This window comes from Saccostrea echinata, unplaced genomic scaffold (assembly GCF_033153115.1).
Source record: "Saccostrea echinata isolate AGI-Se365-2 ecotype Australia unplaced genomic scaffold, CSIRO_AGI_Sech_v1 ptg000009l, whole genome shotgun sequence".
NCBI lineage: Eukaryota > Metazoa > Mollusca > Bivalvia > Ostreida > Ostreidae > Saccostrea > Saccostrea echinata.
Genome location: NW_026889758.1, coordinates 50,795,055 through 50,812,299, shown reverse-complemented (window position 1 = coordinate 50,812,299; position 17,245 = coordinate 50,795,055). Strand labels below are relative to the sequence as shown.

The window sequence follows — 17,245 nt, the reverse complement described above, 5'->3', positions numbered from 1 at the left end:
AATGTTTTACATAGGAATATATAGGGGGGAAATCTTTTAAAATCTTCTTTTCAAGAACAACAGTGCCATGATTAGTCAATCAATATGCACGAGTCCTCATGTAGTGCAGATTCAAATTTGTTAAATCATGACCCGTAGGGGTAAGTGTGTCTTTAATAGGAAATCAATGTTTTACATGGGAATATATAATAAAATTCTATTAAAATCTTTTTCTTAAGAACAGCAGTGTCATAATTACTCATATTTTAAGATAAGCAAACATCCTCGGGTAGTGGATACTGTCTAAAAGTTCAAATTATGTCTCTTTTCTGTAGGGTGGGGCCACAAACAAGGTTCAAAGTTGGGAATATAGCAGAAAAATCTTTTTCTTAAGAACATTAGTGCCATAATTATTAGCCATATTAAAATGCAAGCAGACGCAAGTTTGCTCAAATCTATATGATACCTTTCTGTACTTTATCGAAGAGGATATGATTTTCCGACTCAGAAGATTTTTTTCTCTTTTGGATTCATAATACAAACACGAATAAAACGAACGAGTCTGGCTGTATATGGTAGAGTACAATTGTTTAACATCCACGGACAAACCTCGAGCTCTTTTCATGATTCAAGAGAGTAAATGTTATTCTAACAGATTTACTCTGACAAAAAATATAGTTAACTGTAGTTTACTCTCAAAGTACTTTTTACTATGAATTTCAAATTGTTATATTAATTTTCATTTTCCTTAATTTTTATATGCATTTTTTATATTAATAGGAAATATTACCTTATATATTCACTTATTATTACTATGATTTACATCAATAATATTTAAGAGTTTTTAAGGGTCAAACCCCCCCCCCCTCCCTTCCTAAAAAAATTATATAAAGATTCAAAGTGAATCAAAGTATTAAAATATTTACTATCGTTAACATAAATAAATTATGGATCAAAAATAGGGTATCAATTTAATAAAAAATATTATCTAGATACATTGTACATAGTGTTTTAGGGTTTTATTCAGTGAAATAAACTTTTAATTTTCCTGGATGTCAATTTTTAGATTTATGTACGACCATTTCACACTCACTTAAGACATCTAAATTTAGGACGACCTTAAGTCAGCTTTGATTTACATGCCTAAGTTTGTCTTAGGATCATCCTAAAATTTTCCGAAAATTATTCTTAGGAACTTTCTTAAGACAATTCTCTGACGAAAAAGAAAAAAACTATTTTTTTCGAAGGACAATAGAACCAATGTGACTCAGGTGAGCGTTATGGCCCATATTATTCACTTGTATATATAGCGTGAAACATTCACAAAGTTTTTTTTTTAATTTTATTTTTATTTATTTATTTATTTATTTTTGATTTATTATTAAGTTCTTCCGTTTCCAACGGAAGACCTTCTACTGATTCTGTTGTTTCTTTTCCACTATTATTATTTTTTTCTTACCGATTTCGTGCAGGCGATTTCTCGAGATCGCCTAAATAGATTTTCATGAAACTTTCAGCAATGATGGCAAATCGTCTGAATTTAGGGCGTTTTTTTTTATTTTGCCGTCATCACTTCCGGTCGCGAGATACGGCCAATTTTCTTTTTTTAAAGTTGCATTTTGTCCGCCAGTGTTCTCAAAAACGCTTTGAGATTGAGTCTTGAAACTTTCAGGGATGATAGATTGTGACTCAAAGATTTGAATTTCTTGTTTAGTTTTTGTTGCGGTGACGTCCGTTGTCCACCGGATGTAGTTTAAAAAAATGCAAATTTTTATTTTTTTTTTTTAAATGTTTATAATAGAGATAATAGAGACAAATAGGCTGTTTCAAGTCATATTGTTTCCACCGGAAGTTATTTCTTCCAAACGGAAGTAGACGAGAAAATGCTCATTTTTCCTCGAAACTTTGAGGGATGACTCTTCCACACTCAGTGAGGAGTTAAAAGTCATTTTGAGTACTTCCGGTCATACCGGAAGTGAATATAAAAGACCGGAAGTTGTTTGAAATTCATAGATTTCACTCTTTCAAGTGTTGCTAAGCATAATTTGAAGAATTGATATGAATATTTTTCTTATTTGAAGTTGTTTTACTTTCTTGTATTAATCAAAATTTCCAAATCAAGATCTTATCAGAAATCTAACGGAAGACCTACTCGTTGCTCGCAATGAGATCTCATCTCAGTAGTTATTACTATTATTGGTTGAGCAATGTTTATTTCTTACTGAAAAAAAAAACAAGAATATCATGTGATAATATATTTTCTAAATACCTACAATCAGAAGTTTATGATAAGCTGAAAAAATATAAAGATTTGTGGAGAAAAAAAATTTGTTAGAATGTGCTAAAAATCATAAAGGTAATTATGAACATTTGCTTTATTTAAAACAAGACTATGTAGAGAGGAATATTTTTCAATTACACAAAGACAAGATGCACTCTGATGTTTCACAAATCGTGTAAGTTCTCATAAATTAGCAACTGAACTAAACAGATATAGAAATATTCCTGTCGAAGATCGAAAATGTAGAAATTGCACCTCAAACTCGATAGAAGATAAAATTCACATTTGTTCTATATATGAATCACACAGAAAAGAACTCGTAGAATACATTCAAAATAAAAATAAATATTTCTCCACTTTATCAAATAAGATTTAAATAATGTGGCCCACGGTAAATGAAAATAGTGAAATAGTAAATCGTTTTGCAGAATATATATATAGAGGACATTCAATGTTTTGTAGTTGGATATGGAATTAATTTCACAAGTGGTGCTTTGCACTCGTGAAAAAATAAAACAAATCCCGTCTCATGAGTGAACTAAATTCTATATCCAACTACAAAACATTATATTTTCTGTTTATTAAATTTTCTTTCATTTTCCCTTTGCCTCTGTCTTTTCTTAACACAGCGTCATAGGCTGTGATGTCATAGTTGAGCAGTTGAGACGTCATAGCTTAGACGTCGCGCACGATGTTGGTGTCAATTTCGGTAACGTCAAAATGACGTTAGATTACGTGACGTTAGCAAATTAATTTGACATTACTTTTTTGACATACATTTTCTATGAAAGAAAAACTATAAAACCTATTATGTTGTCAAATATACAATGCAGTTCATTGAAAATAATTAAATTCTCTGATATTTTGCATGCTTATTGCGGGAGGGAAATATGTGCATAATTTGCTTCATTTAATGAAAAGCTCGGAAGAAATTACAAAATTCATTTGACATCATATTTAAATTTATCTGCTTTTTATTTCATCGAGATACATTCAAAACAATTCCATGTCATATCAGCAGGCCCTAGTACCAGCCCTCTGCTTTCAGTATAGTGTAGATATGCTGCTGATTTAGCATTGAATTAATTTTTTTTCATTCAAAGCCCCTATCCCTAACTCACCTTTAACCCCCGCCCTCGCATAGACACTTACATACTGAGTACTTCTTTTTGTTACAGTAGATCTAACTATTTCAAATAATTCATTTCAAAAAGGAGAGGAAACAAAACCGATCGACCCCCCCCCCCCCAACTTTCTCAATGAAAAAGATTTTTCGATGTGGGGGAGTTTTGGAGGTTTTGTATTTATTTAAAAAAAAAATTATTTTTTTCCTACCCCCCCTTTTTTATATGCGTTGCAACGTGCCTCACGGATCAGGTTCGTACTCCTTTGGGATACAGTTCACTTGTTTTATGCGTTTGCATACTTTTTTTTGGTTATGCTCATAAATTTTAGCAAAGAGTGTTTCGGAGACCGTTTTGTACATACTTTCCATCAAGATTCAGATTTGAATCTTTAAACCAAACCTGTAAGTTATGAAGGATAATACTTTGAACATATTTTTCAGCTCATTTCATATTAGAAGCTTATAAAAGAAAACTCAGAAATTTATCTCATTGTAAATTTAGAATAGGTTACTTTAAGATTTTCAAAAATATTTTATTAATTTTATAAAATTTCTGCATTTCAATTTCAAGAATGAAAGAATTAACAATATTAATCGACCAGCTCATTTCGAATTCCTTAAGCGTGTTTTATACCAGTTGCCCCCCTCACTTTTTTGGGTAAGTATAGGGTTTTTTTCGTGCTTGTCAGATTTTTTGGGAAGCCTCCCCCCCCCCCCCCCACACTTTTGAAACCGGGTCTATTAATGTTTCAATCTCTCAACTGCTTATAAAAATAGCGCAAATGCTGTCGCAATGGAAATTTTGACTTTCTGACACCACCATCGTGCGCAGTTGAGAGATTGAAACATTTTAGCAACAAATTTGGGAAGAAATTGGCAGTTTTATTCTCTATCAATATGGTTTAGTTACTGTCTCTATTTTATTACAGGCCAGAATTTTTTTATTTACTTTGGTATCCATCACACTGTGAGAGAATATCACTTTGGTATCCTTTCACACTGTGAGAGAATATCACTTTTATTCAATAAATAAATCACAGTATTTCACTGTTAAAAATGTAATAAAAATGTTTTCAAGCAAGAAACAATATTGTCACAGGTTGAATATATAACTAATACATAATTATCTGAATTACTGGGAGGTGAGGTGTGGAGGTATGTGGCTACTTTTATATGATAGCTTTCTCATGCACACTTCGTTATCTCGATAGAAGATGAAATTCACATTTGTTCTATGTATGAAACACAAATTTGGATCTCTTGCCCTTTCTATTGTTTGTTTGTTTGTTTGTTAACTATCACAAAGTTAATAGATCTTATGTAATTAGTGCTCTTTTTTACGTTGTAGACTTGGATGTTCTGTCCGTAAAAAAGCATCGTAAGAGATTTATTTTGTAAGTAGTTTTTTGTGATCTATTTAATAATTTGAACAGGGCAATCAAAATTTGAGAATTTTCTGCTCGAGTAAAATTTTTTAAAAAATGTTTGATAAACACAAATGCCCCAAGCAAGAGCGACCATTTCTAATGAAAAACATGAATTGATGGGGGTTTCAATAAATTACACAACGATATAACCTCATTGTGAAAGTGGATAGATTTACTGCATATGTAAGTTTTCCTTATACCTAGCAGAAACATTCAATTCACCTTGTTGTAATAATATTGCAGAAATATCCATGAGAATTTCTCAGTAAATTTCTCAGTGCCCTCTCAGTATTTCAACATGTATCTGTGGGCACACTTATAAAGAATTTTGGTAAATAAACAGTGAAAAATGCCTTAATTCGGTTCAACAAATTATATCTCAGTTATAACAATATTTTCTTTGATATTACAATTAACATTATTATATACTGTATGAAAAATTTCCGCAATTTGCAACAATGTAATAAGTATTAAAATTATTTGTCTATGAAACAACACATACCAAAGAGGGCAAAACTATAATTCTTTTATCATATATAATTTTTCCAAATTAGTGGATTTTCGCTCAATTTTCTATTTGAGAGTATCCTCGGAGAACCTGTTTTGGTGGTAATAATCAATGAATGATAAAATTTTCTTGACGAGAGCAATTGAATAGGAAATGAATGCAGTTTTACTTTAAAAGTTACTATGATTTATTAAAATATTACCAGAATTTTGGAAAAATAATAAGCAATAGATATTTTTTTTCCAAAATATGACATTCTGATTTAGGCACATGAATATTAAAAGAACTGTATATCTATAGTATTGCCCTCTTTTGTATGTGTTATTTCATAGACAATTAATTTTAATACTCAATGCAAAAAATATTTCTCTCAAAAAGGGAGAAATTAATTTGTTTTCTTCTTAGTATGTGCATAAATAATTTGTAGAATCAGTATAGACAAGGAATGTATGTCAATGAATAACATATAAGAAATTGAATGAAAAATGTTTAAACGAAGTGAAAAATCCAATTTAAAAATGATTGGTATTTAAAGTCCACTTGCAAGAGTTTTTTCCTTATTCCTTAATAATTTTACACTATTTTCCAGAATTTCAAAACTTTTCCTCTACATTCCCGTGTTATTTTCTACTTTGGTTTCTTGTTTTGTCCCCCGCTTTCACTGAAAGTGGGGGATTTAATTTGGATCTGTCTGTCCGTCCGTCCGTCCGTCCGTCTGTATTTCTGTCTGTCTGTAACACTTTCGTTTCCGCACGATATCTCGAGAACCCTTTGAGCTTTCGCAATGAAATTTTGCATGACAATTCCCTATGGCCTAAAGAAAACCCTCTTTATTTTAAGGTCAAAGGTCAAGGACATAAATTCATAACTTCTGTCTGTTTTAACACTTTCGTTTCCGCGCGATATCTCGCGAATTCTTTGAGCTTTTACAATGAAATTTTGCATAACAACTCCCTGTGGCCTAAGGAAGACCCCTATTGATTTTGAGGTCAAAAGGTCAAAGTTTAAGGTCGTAAATTCATAAATTCCATCAGTGTGTAACACTTTCGTTTCCGGGCGATATCTCAAGAAGCTTCTGAGCTTTTGCAATGAAATTTTATACCATAACTCCATATGGCCTCTCTTGCCACTCTCAAAGTGTCCCGCCCCGTTTTTTTTTTTTTTTTTTATTATTATTATTATTTATTGTATTAAAAGTCGCTTGGCACTATTTTTAACACAGGGGCATGTCGAGAGTTATTACGTATAATACAGGTTGTCGGCGGACTTTATATTCTAATTACGTCTATTAGAACTGTTTAGTAAAGGCTAAGTAAGACAACATTAATTTTAATGTGTAAATTTTTGACAATATCGAACGTGAATATAAACATTATATGGGACCTAATGCTTGCATTTAACATTTAATTTACTGTATAATCAAGAGTCTCCGTGGTCTAGTGGTATGTTGCTCGCTAAGCAAGCGAGAGGCCCGGGTTCAAACCCCGGAAGATTCTTATATTTTTTTTTTGATTCACTAAATGATACTATTCAACACGCGAAATGAAAAAGTTATGACGTCTGGCGTGTACAAACTCATAAAATCATTATTACAGTGTGATAAATATTCTATACATTAAAAAGAATCTTCTATACACCTTCGATATACATGTATACATTTAATAATTCTATAAATCCAGAGGGGCAGTGTGACCCCCCTACCCCCGAACTGCGCATGCTCTTCTTTTTTTCCCTAAGCGGTGGACACAAATTCTCTAAATTAGCTTGTTAGAATTATCCCCTTTGCTAAACAAATAGGATCGTCTGCATGACAGCAATGTACATTTTAAGAAAAGAAAGGAAAAATCAGTATACCTAAGTATGTTAAATGCTTGCCTTTGAGATAACTGGTATAAACAACAAAACTGAAGAAATGTTTTTTTATGCTACCAAAGCGGAGAAATGCCGTTAATGGGTAAATTAAAAAAAAAAAATGACCAAACGCATATTTATCAACCCACACTAAAAATACAGGCAATGAAAATATATTTCTATGTCTCAGCTTATGTCTTTAGATAGTGTCTAAATACCTGCCAAATATCTCGTTGATATCTCAATTAACAAAAAAGTTATGCCCAAAAATGATGCTAAAATTGTCAGTTGTGCAACACCTTTTTGTGACATTTTGAAATTTCAATATTTTTTGGAGATCTGTGAAATAAAAAATAATGCTTCATGTTGAAAATAAAGACTTTCCTGATAATATTCAAAGTATTGAGCTTTAAATGTGGACTGTTGAAACTTTTGTTTAATCAAGTTGTGGTCATGGCTGATGTTTAAAAAAAATGTTATACCATGTCAGGAGTGCAACAGAAAAAATGTAGTGTTGCCAAAAAAACATCGATTGTAAAATTCTGATAGAAAATTAAGACAAAAAAGAATTTTGGAAGTGTAAAATAATAACTGATATACATTTTAAAACTTAAAAATGTTATATAAATCACAAGCAGCATTAATGAGAGTCAAGTATATGTGCATACCCAAAAACGTCAGGAGTACAACATTTGATGTTTTGCTTCCAAACATGAAAAAACTATTATCATTATATGATTTTCTGATTTTTATTTTGGAAAATAAAGACACAAAGAACATTTTTGCCAAATAGATTTATCAATTACAGGATCTGTCTGTGCTTCAGATCCATATTTCTATGGTCAGGAGTGCAACACATTTTTTTAAAGATTTTAATTTAATGCTATATCATTGACAGTTTTATTATCAAAATCCTTCCTTTTTCAATTTTATCAATTCAGATGTGTTTTTATCTTTTTTGTGCTTTTTTAAAGAACGTTAAAAATAAACACACTAAAACATTGTCATAAAATTCAAGTAATTCCTCCTCAACTTCACTGAAACAACAGAACAAGTTCTTATGTAATTTTCACTTCACAATTCTACTTTAAAGGCCCCAATGCTTTTGGTCAGGAGTGCAACAAATATGTTAGAATTATGAATCATCCAATAAGAATAAAAATAAAGAAAAAATGATTAGTAGAATTTTTCTGGTGGGTTACTGTGTTTGTCTTCTAAAGGAAAATATGCTTTAAAATATATTTTATCTTCTAAATATACATTTAAGCTAGTTTTTTGGCATAAAATAGGGTATAATTCCAGATAAAATGCGAATTTTAAATACTTTCATCTGTTTTAATTATGAAGTATTGGACTACAAGTATTGCACAATTTCATTACCACTTGATGTTGCCAACACTTTATGAATTTTTGTGTTCTATGGTTTTAATTTTAAACTTTACTGCAGTCAGGAGTGCAACAAAACTGCTTCATAATTACCGATGCTTTTTAACTATCTTTTCTAAAAAATAAGTTGAAAAAAATGCTTGATACTATTTGATGTTCAAAACACTATGTCTATCAACAAATTACAGAAATTCCACAGTCAATTCAGGGAATAGTTTTCATCATATCACATATATTTTAAATACAATTTATATATATTACACTTTGCAAATAATCATGTTTTAAGGTCTTCAAAATATGAAAAACCTGCTGTAAACGATGAAAAATATCAACACGACAAATTGATTTACAAAGTAAGAATGGGTTATTGTGTGTTATAATTTTTAAAACAATGTTAAATAAAATACATGTCAGATGTCAGGAGTGCAACACAATATTTTAACATAGGGTGACTTCAAAATCTAGTATTTTTTGTAAGAGAACTCGTATATAACAATTCTTTTTTGGCTTAGATTTAAAGAACTGACTTGAACGGACAAAAAAGTGAATTTTGGGGAATTTTATTGCTTCATATTTTTTCATATTAAAACTTTTCAAACCAGAATTGAAAAAATAATGTAAAATAACAATCAAAAAGCCAATTTTTTGTCACATGTACAAGAGAAGATACTCATTCAAGGTCTAGATTTAATCATTTATACCCCTATTACCATTTTGAAGCATAAAAAACTATAATTTCTTGTGATTATGTATTTTAGAAAGTCTTTTAAGGTGTAATGATATTTTTTTCTCAAAACTTTTTAAACTTTTTAATCCAATTGTCTATTCTATTGCCACTTCAGGATTTTAAACTAGAATGCATTTTCGATATGATGATATAAGTGAAAAATATGTTATAAGTAGTTGAATTTTGCCAAAAAAATTCAGTTTGGTGGTCTTCCCTTTTTTTTTTAATTCACCCTAATCTGTTAATTTTCTGGAAATGCATGCATGAGAAAAACGACACTGAGCGAGGACGATATCCTTTCAGTTATAACAAGAGATACCAAGATTTTACAGCCGGGTGTTATGCAAAGACAGGTTGCAATATGTATATACGTTATATGTTAGGTTTGAAATTCAGATGAAGAGATGCAAAAATTTCGATGACCTAGAATATGTAAAATTGCTTAATTCCCTTTACATTTACGAACATATCATTTTATATATACATAAAATGTCAGCTTACCGAGGAAAATTTGAAGTACATACTTAACGAAATGTAACAATACAACTGGTTATTCGGCCGCAGCAGCGGTCGATCTATTTGTGGCTGTGTTAGAAAGTGCACATGGGGAAATGAAACGTTAATTATTTCTTTATTAGTTCAGTAAAATAATTCTTTAATGATAGCATGTATAAAATACATGTAATGAGTAAAACATTTTCTACAATTGATCTGTAGACTGACAAATGCAGTTAAGACAGACCTGAAATCTCTTTTGGAATGTTGTAGAAAACTCGTATTAATAGAATGATAAATAATTATTTCTAATAATTTCAATTTAATGATTCATTTGAGGGTTGGGGAACCATACTTTCTTTGAATGTCAGATTCTATTACAGTCTTGTACTTTCCGTGGATGTTTTTTTTTAAACTTTCCAGGCAAATGAATAAATGCTAGTAGTAAATGGACAGATTGCCAGTCATTTTTAATGCAGCTACAAAGCAGGCGACACACTCGTTCCTTGAAACACTCTAGTTGTAGAATATAAATTTATATCAAATGTTTGTCCTTTTCGACTTCATAAAAGGTTTCACATTAGCATCAAGGATATCAATATAATCGATATCATGATAAAATAATCATAAGCATTGAGTTTATGATTAATTATTTTGATAAAGTGGTTTTCTTCTTCAATCAACAGTTGACAATGTCTCTAAACAATGAGCAAAATGTTCATAATAGGGAGTATTTCAGACATTTGCTGTTATGTACTCATGCTTGTGCAGTGATTAAAAACATCTGCCCACGCCCTCTCCAAATTGGACATGTGAATGGAATTGTCTGATAAGGATAGTATTGCAAAAATATCAAATATTTGCAGAGAGAGAGAGAGATAGAAGGATGAACTTCGACACAACTGTTGGTATATAAGTGTTGCCAATATTGCGGTGCCATGACAGGCATTATGTTTATATCATTGCCAGTTACAAAGACAAGAATTTGATTTGTGTATTAACTCACGCTTGAAAATCATACATGCAAATATGTGATGACCCATAATGAATGTCTTTATATTTACAGCACATTGATAACAGTCATTGCCACTGTAGTCTCTGTGGCAGCGGTTGCCACTTCGACAACTCTAAAGATTGTTCAAGCTAAAAAAGGATGTCTTTATTATCCTAGTGTATGTAGACTCAGGTAATTTTTTTTCTTCGATTTTAATAAGTTTCAGCAAATACCTAGTAATCGGATCGGAAAAATATATGTATCAAGTTAATATGCCGTATGTAGCCTTATTATATCGATCCACAGTAACGTTTTCATTTTAGTCTAAAATAAATCAGCCATTCTACAACAACGTGAATAAATGCCATTTTTTTAAATTTCGTTTACACGTTGTAACATCATATTTATAATTTAAAATATTGATTTCAACTCCAAAAGTAGATACAAATACATTTTTGTAAAAATTTAATGATATATATACATGTATACATGCAGTTAAAGATCTGAAATGAACATAATAATAGTGTATAAAATCCTATTCCACCTCAAATCTTATGGTAGTACACAACAGCCATGAAGTCTGTTTGAACGCACATCTTACAAAGTACAAAAGAAAAAAAAAAGAATAATTTCACTATAGTGGAAAAATAATAAGCTGTGACATGTTTTCACCATTTTTTGAAGAAAAATTAGACACATCCTATATACTGGTCATTTGGGAGCCTACATTTTGGATCGTGTTTATGCGATCTACATGCAATATGACTGTCTGTTATTAATACACGTAGCAGAGGCATATTTATAAGGAGTCTCCATTCCTTTTGTACAGTAAAGGTCATATTAAGAGGTCAAAAGTCAAATATAGTGATGTCATCTACTGAATCTTTACATTTTTTTTGGCATTTGATTTATTTAAAATCGCCAAAACATTTGAAACCGCCGGTTCAAATTTCTTCATTTTGACGTATTTTAATCTGGGTTCCATTTCAATTATTCTGTTGAGTTTTTGTAAAAATTGAATCGCACATTTTTTTTAAAAGGATTAAGACATGACATATTTATATGTGAATTTTCAATTCACAGGCTATGTATGTTCTATTTTTACATCACCTTTTACTCAAACATGCCGTTGTCAAAATATTTTACTAAATGTTAGTACATAAAGGTTGCTTTTATAAACAGCATCACACAAGTTTGCAATAAATTAATTGGTTATTTTAAGATGATGCACAATCTCAGGTCGGCTATCTGATTTCACAATCTTCTTTCATGGGTCTGATAGGCCATATTTCAAACTTGTGGGCAAAAAATTTACAGTTGAATTACTTTCTTATTACATATTAAGAGAGCTTTTGCATCCTAGAACAAAATATCAAAGTTTGAACAAAATTGAATTTGAGGAAAAATATGGCCTATCTATTGCGTACTACCTTAATGTCGCTTTACTCATTCACAAATTTCAAGAAGAAATTTTCAGTTGTATATTAAGCGTTCCGAATTAATTGAATAGAATATGAAAGAAAAGTTTTTTTCCCCTATATATAAAGAAAACAAACCAATACTTGCAAATAAACTCATGTATCTAGTTTCTTACGAAAACAGCTTGTCGCAGAAATCAATTAACTTCCGTAACGTTTTTGTTCCAATTGCACACAAACTATGCAGTCGGACAATGAACTGGAACTTACCTGATTGATTGATTGTTGTTTAACGTCCCTCTCGAGAATTTTTCACTCATATGGAGACGCTACCACTTACCAGTGGAGGGCTACAAATTTAGACCTATACTCGGCACTCAGTGTCACTGAGCAGTGAGGGATCTTTTTCTGCCTACTGCGACACGGGACCTCGGTTTATACGGTCTCATCCGAATGACCGGTCTCCACGTCCCGCAGTGGGATTCGAACCCGCGACGTAAGGATCAACTCATTTCTACGCGACTCTAGAGCAGACGCTCTAACCACTGCGCCATGCGGGCGACGGAACTTACCTGAAAATGACCATGGGTCCTGATATGAGTGATTTTTGTTTGACATGAAAAAATGAATAAGAAAAAAAAAGTTGTCTCTCTTAAAAAGTTAACTTCCATAATGGTATTTCACGATTTTTTTTTTTTAATTTTTCTTTATTTTCTATTTTTTTTTTCTAAATTTTTTTTTTATTGCAGTCAAGGTAAAAAAAATCATTGTTTTTGGAGCTAAACGATGAATACTTTTGATTACAATCTTAAAACAAATATTATTAGTTTTATATATATATATATATATATATATATATATATATATATATATATATATATATATATATATATATATATATATATATATATATATATATATATATATATATATATATTACGGAAGGCCGTTGAGGCCAGTTCAGAAAAAGAAATATTTTTTATTGCGTTTAAACGCAATAATTATTGTGTTTAAACGCAAAACATTGCGTTTAATCGCAATAATCGTTGCGTTTAAACGCAAAAGAATGCGTTTAATCGCAATGTATATTGCGTTTAAACGCAAAACACTTTGCGTTTAATCGCAAAGGATTGCGGTTGAACGCAATCTTTTGCGTTTAAACGCAATATTTTTGCGATTAAACGCAATACTTTTTGCGTTTAAACGCAATAATATTTTTGCGTTTAAACGCAATAATATTTTTGCGTTTAAACGCAATAATTTTTGCGTTTAAACGCAATATAAGGATTGGTTTTTCATTTAAACATAATGATACTATAGTTTCAAAATTAGACATCAATAAGCCAAAGCTTATAATTACTAGGATCCGAAACTTCAAGGAACCGTTTGGTTCTCTGTCCTTTTGCAAACTTTTCCAGTTTGTGAAAATTGTAGTAAAACAATGGCATCCAAACAACCAGAATGTCTTAAACGGATTAGAACCCAACACTCTTAATGAAGCCTTTGATCAATTGCTTACGTATCACAATTAATTAAGAACGTTTCAGTGGTATTAATAAAAACTTGTCAATTTTGTAGTACACATCGGTCAATCTGTTTTCATTTGATTTTAATCTCAAATGATTCCATCACCTATGTTCTTGTGTTTACTGTATGCAACCGTAGGAAAGGTTGTGAATATACATTTAAGTCTAAATACTTCATCATGTTGTACGTAATTCCAACATTTCATTAGTCCTTTCCTGAATCCATTTATACATGATTTAAACTTTGTGACCGCAACGTGGGGATAATCATTTTTCCTTCTTTAGTCTTTTACTTAGAAGATCCATTCTAATTGTTTGCAGAAATTGTTTCAAAGTAGAAAAAAAATAACAAAATAGAAAAGTGATTTGTTATTGTAAGCAATTGACCAAATCTTCATTAAGAATATAGCGATAAAAGACATGTTTCGTTCTTAGGTTGTCTTTGTTTTTACAACCCGACATTTTTTTTCCTCTATAAATTCACATCAGTGATTTATCCTTTCAGAGAACGTTTGCTCGGAGGAATCTGATTCTATAAAGCTAGACATTACACAATTTTCTTGTATGTTAAAAAGAGAAAGAAATATATCAGTTTACGTGGGTCCGTTGTTACAACGCACTTTGAAAAATTACGCACTTTGAAAAAAAAATTCAAAGTGCGTTAATTTTGGGACCACGTTAACGCACTTTGAAAAATTTTACTTTTTTTTCAAAGTGCGTTAATATCGACCATATTAACGCACTTTGAAAAGAAAATGTGCACGGCTTGGTCAATATTCTTGCAAATTTTAGGTATGATAAATAATTATTTGAACCTGGTTTAATACTTTTTCAGTGATGATGTCACTTCAGGATCTGAGATAAAGACGTTTTAAAGATATTTAGGGGTTGTTTTCTTCCCGACAGTTCTCGTAAATGTTATAAAGGGAAATAGGTCTTATAGAAATGATTGCATAATTTCGTTCCTTTTTTATTTAATCCATTCTGTAATAAGTTCAGTGGATGAAGGGGTCGATATGTGACTTAAAGCATGGCATTTTTCTTTGGGAAAAAGGAGCAATTATGATTTTTCTCCACCATGAAAATTCTCTCTTTCTCTCTCTCTCTCTCTCTATATATATATCTATTATATGCAATATGAACATACGCTAGACTGATTAATTTGATAGTAATAAAATAAAACATTAGCCACAATACTCATTCGACTGGAACTCTTAAATTTTTTATATCATAATAAGGCTAGATATATATCAAATTTAAAAAAAATTCTAAGATTCTGGTATATAATATTTGCCCTGTCCGTCCGTCTGTCTGTCTAGCTGTTTGTCTGTTTGTCCGCAAAAAACTTTAACCTTGTCCATAACTTTTGATTGGGCGGAGCTTTGACTCTCATGTCCCACATGCGTATTTCTTGTGACCTTTCTTTGGGTAACAACATATCTGAACTTTTAACCTTGACCTAGGAGTCTGAGCTAATTTGATTTTCCTGAAAATGAACATAAATAGACTTTCAGTTTTCAAAGAACTAAATTTCGATTAACTAAAGACTTCCTTATACATTGATTTTTACTGTATTTAGAATGTTTCTATTTTTTTCTTCAAATATGACCTTAAGATGTACGAGTTCTGTAAATAAATATATCTGGGTAGGAATGATAAAGAGTTGAGCTGAGAGATCCTCAACCTGTCTTTTCTTCGTTGTCGATGAGGGTTGATCAATTCATCAGTTTTTAGAAAGAAATACAACAAAACAAGGGCACCGCAAAGCGGAGCATTCCTTCCCCAAAAGCATATTCTATAAATCAAGGCAGCATTTGACATCGACACTAACACACAATCGCGTTACTATATCCCCTCAAACGTTGCGAGGGGATAATAATGTTGTCTATTACTAAAATTTAAGTCCAAAATTTTTGTTTTATACATATTTTTTTCAAAGTGCGTTAAGTGTGTACATGGTTAAAAATTATGATGTACACTCTTAACGCACTTTGAAAAAATTTTTCAAAGTGCGTTGATTTAGTCCCAAATTCACCGCACTTTGAAAAAATATTTCAAAGTGCGTTGATTTTGTCCTAAAATTAACGCACTTTGAAAAAATTTTTCAAAGTGCGTAATTTTTTCAAAGTGCGTTGCCACATCCGTTGTATTCTGCAAGATTTGATACAAATGATTGCCTTTAATCACAAAGATTATTGCGTTTAAACGCAAAGATATTTAATCGCAAAATTATTGTGTTTAAACGCAAAAAATTATTGCGTTTAATCGCAAAAATTATTGCGTTTAATCGCAAAAGTCTTGCGTTTAAACGCAATTATTATTGCGATTAAACGCAATGTTTTCCGTTTAAACGCAATGATTATTGCGATTAAACGCAATAAAAATATTTCTTTTTTCTGAACTGGCCTCAACGGACTTCCGTAATATATATATATATATATATATATATATATATATATATATATATATATGAAACTTTTCTTGCTGAAAATTAACTTCCATAACGATTAACTTAACAATATTTTCCCGAATTTTTTTTACTTAAAGATTCTAGCCAGACTTAAAAAATAATGTCATACCGTTCTATACTCAACACCAGAAAACGAAAATTAGCTCAAATTCAAGTCATTAAAAAAAAAAGAATCCTGTTTAAGCATTAACATCCATAACATTGCCTTAAAACCGTTGATAAATCGAAATTGTGAAAAGTTAACGAAACCAGATTTGTGGATTTTTATTTAAAAGAAAACTGATATGTCCTTTAGAGAATTATTTTGTTCACTTTGTTATCTGAAGCAATTATTTTTTCATGTTTTATACACTGAATTGGCCCTTTTACTGTAGAATGACTAAAATGTTAAATATTTAACAAATCTAGTTATAAATGAAAAACAAGTGAGTATTAAAGATTTTTAGCATCTGTAAAAAGTTGAAATATTATAAATTTTTTTTCTCACGTCGACAAAGTCGAAATGAGTTTGGCTATAACCCCCGGCGTCAGCGATAGCGTCGGCTTCTCGGTTAAAGTTTTAGGACTATTCCGTAGTAACTATAAGTCTTACCTGGACCAATCTTGCATGAATGATGCATCTAGGGATGGATAATACCAGATTTGCTTCGGATGCTGGATCTGACCTGCATTTTTCGGATAAGTGAACAGGTCCATTCCCAAGTTTTTAGCCTTAGAGATGAATTTAGAGATAAACAATATCCCACCCGCTTCTTTATGTTGGGTCTGACCTATATTTTCCAGATGAGTGAATATTAACCCCACGAGAACCTAACTAACATGGATAAAGTATCTAGGATGAACACTACCAGATTTGTTTTGGGTGCTGAATCTCACTTACATTTTCTTAAGTTGTGACGAGATTTTTGGAGAAGGTTCATTTCCAAATTACTGTAAGCCCTATCCGGACCAACCTTGCACGGATGATTTATCCAGGGGTGCATTTTACCAGACTTGCTTTATATCCAGGATCTGACCTGCATTTTCTAGATTAGTGACCAGGATAATGTTTTTTGGA

At 31.1% G+C, this 17,245-nt stretch overlaps 1 long non-coding RNA gene across 1 annotated transcript in view; it reads left to right on the top strand.

The window, feature by feature from the left end:
* Positions 1-17,245, top strand: part of LOC133183057 (uncharacterized) — a 275,276-nt gene that overhangs the window by 15,647 nt on the left and 242,384 nt on the right. The window lies entirely within an intron of this gene.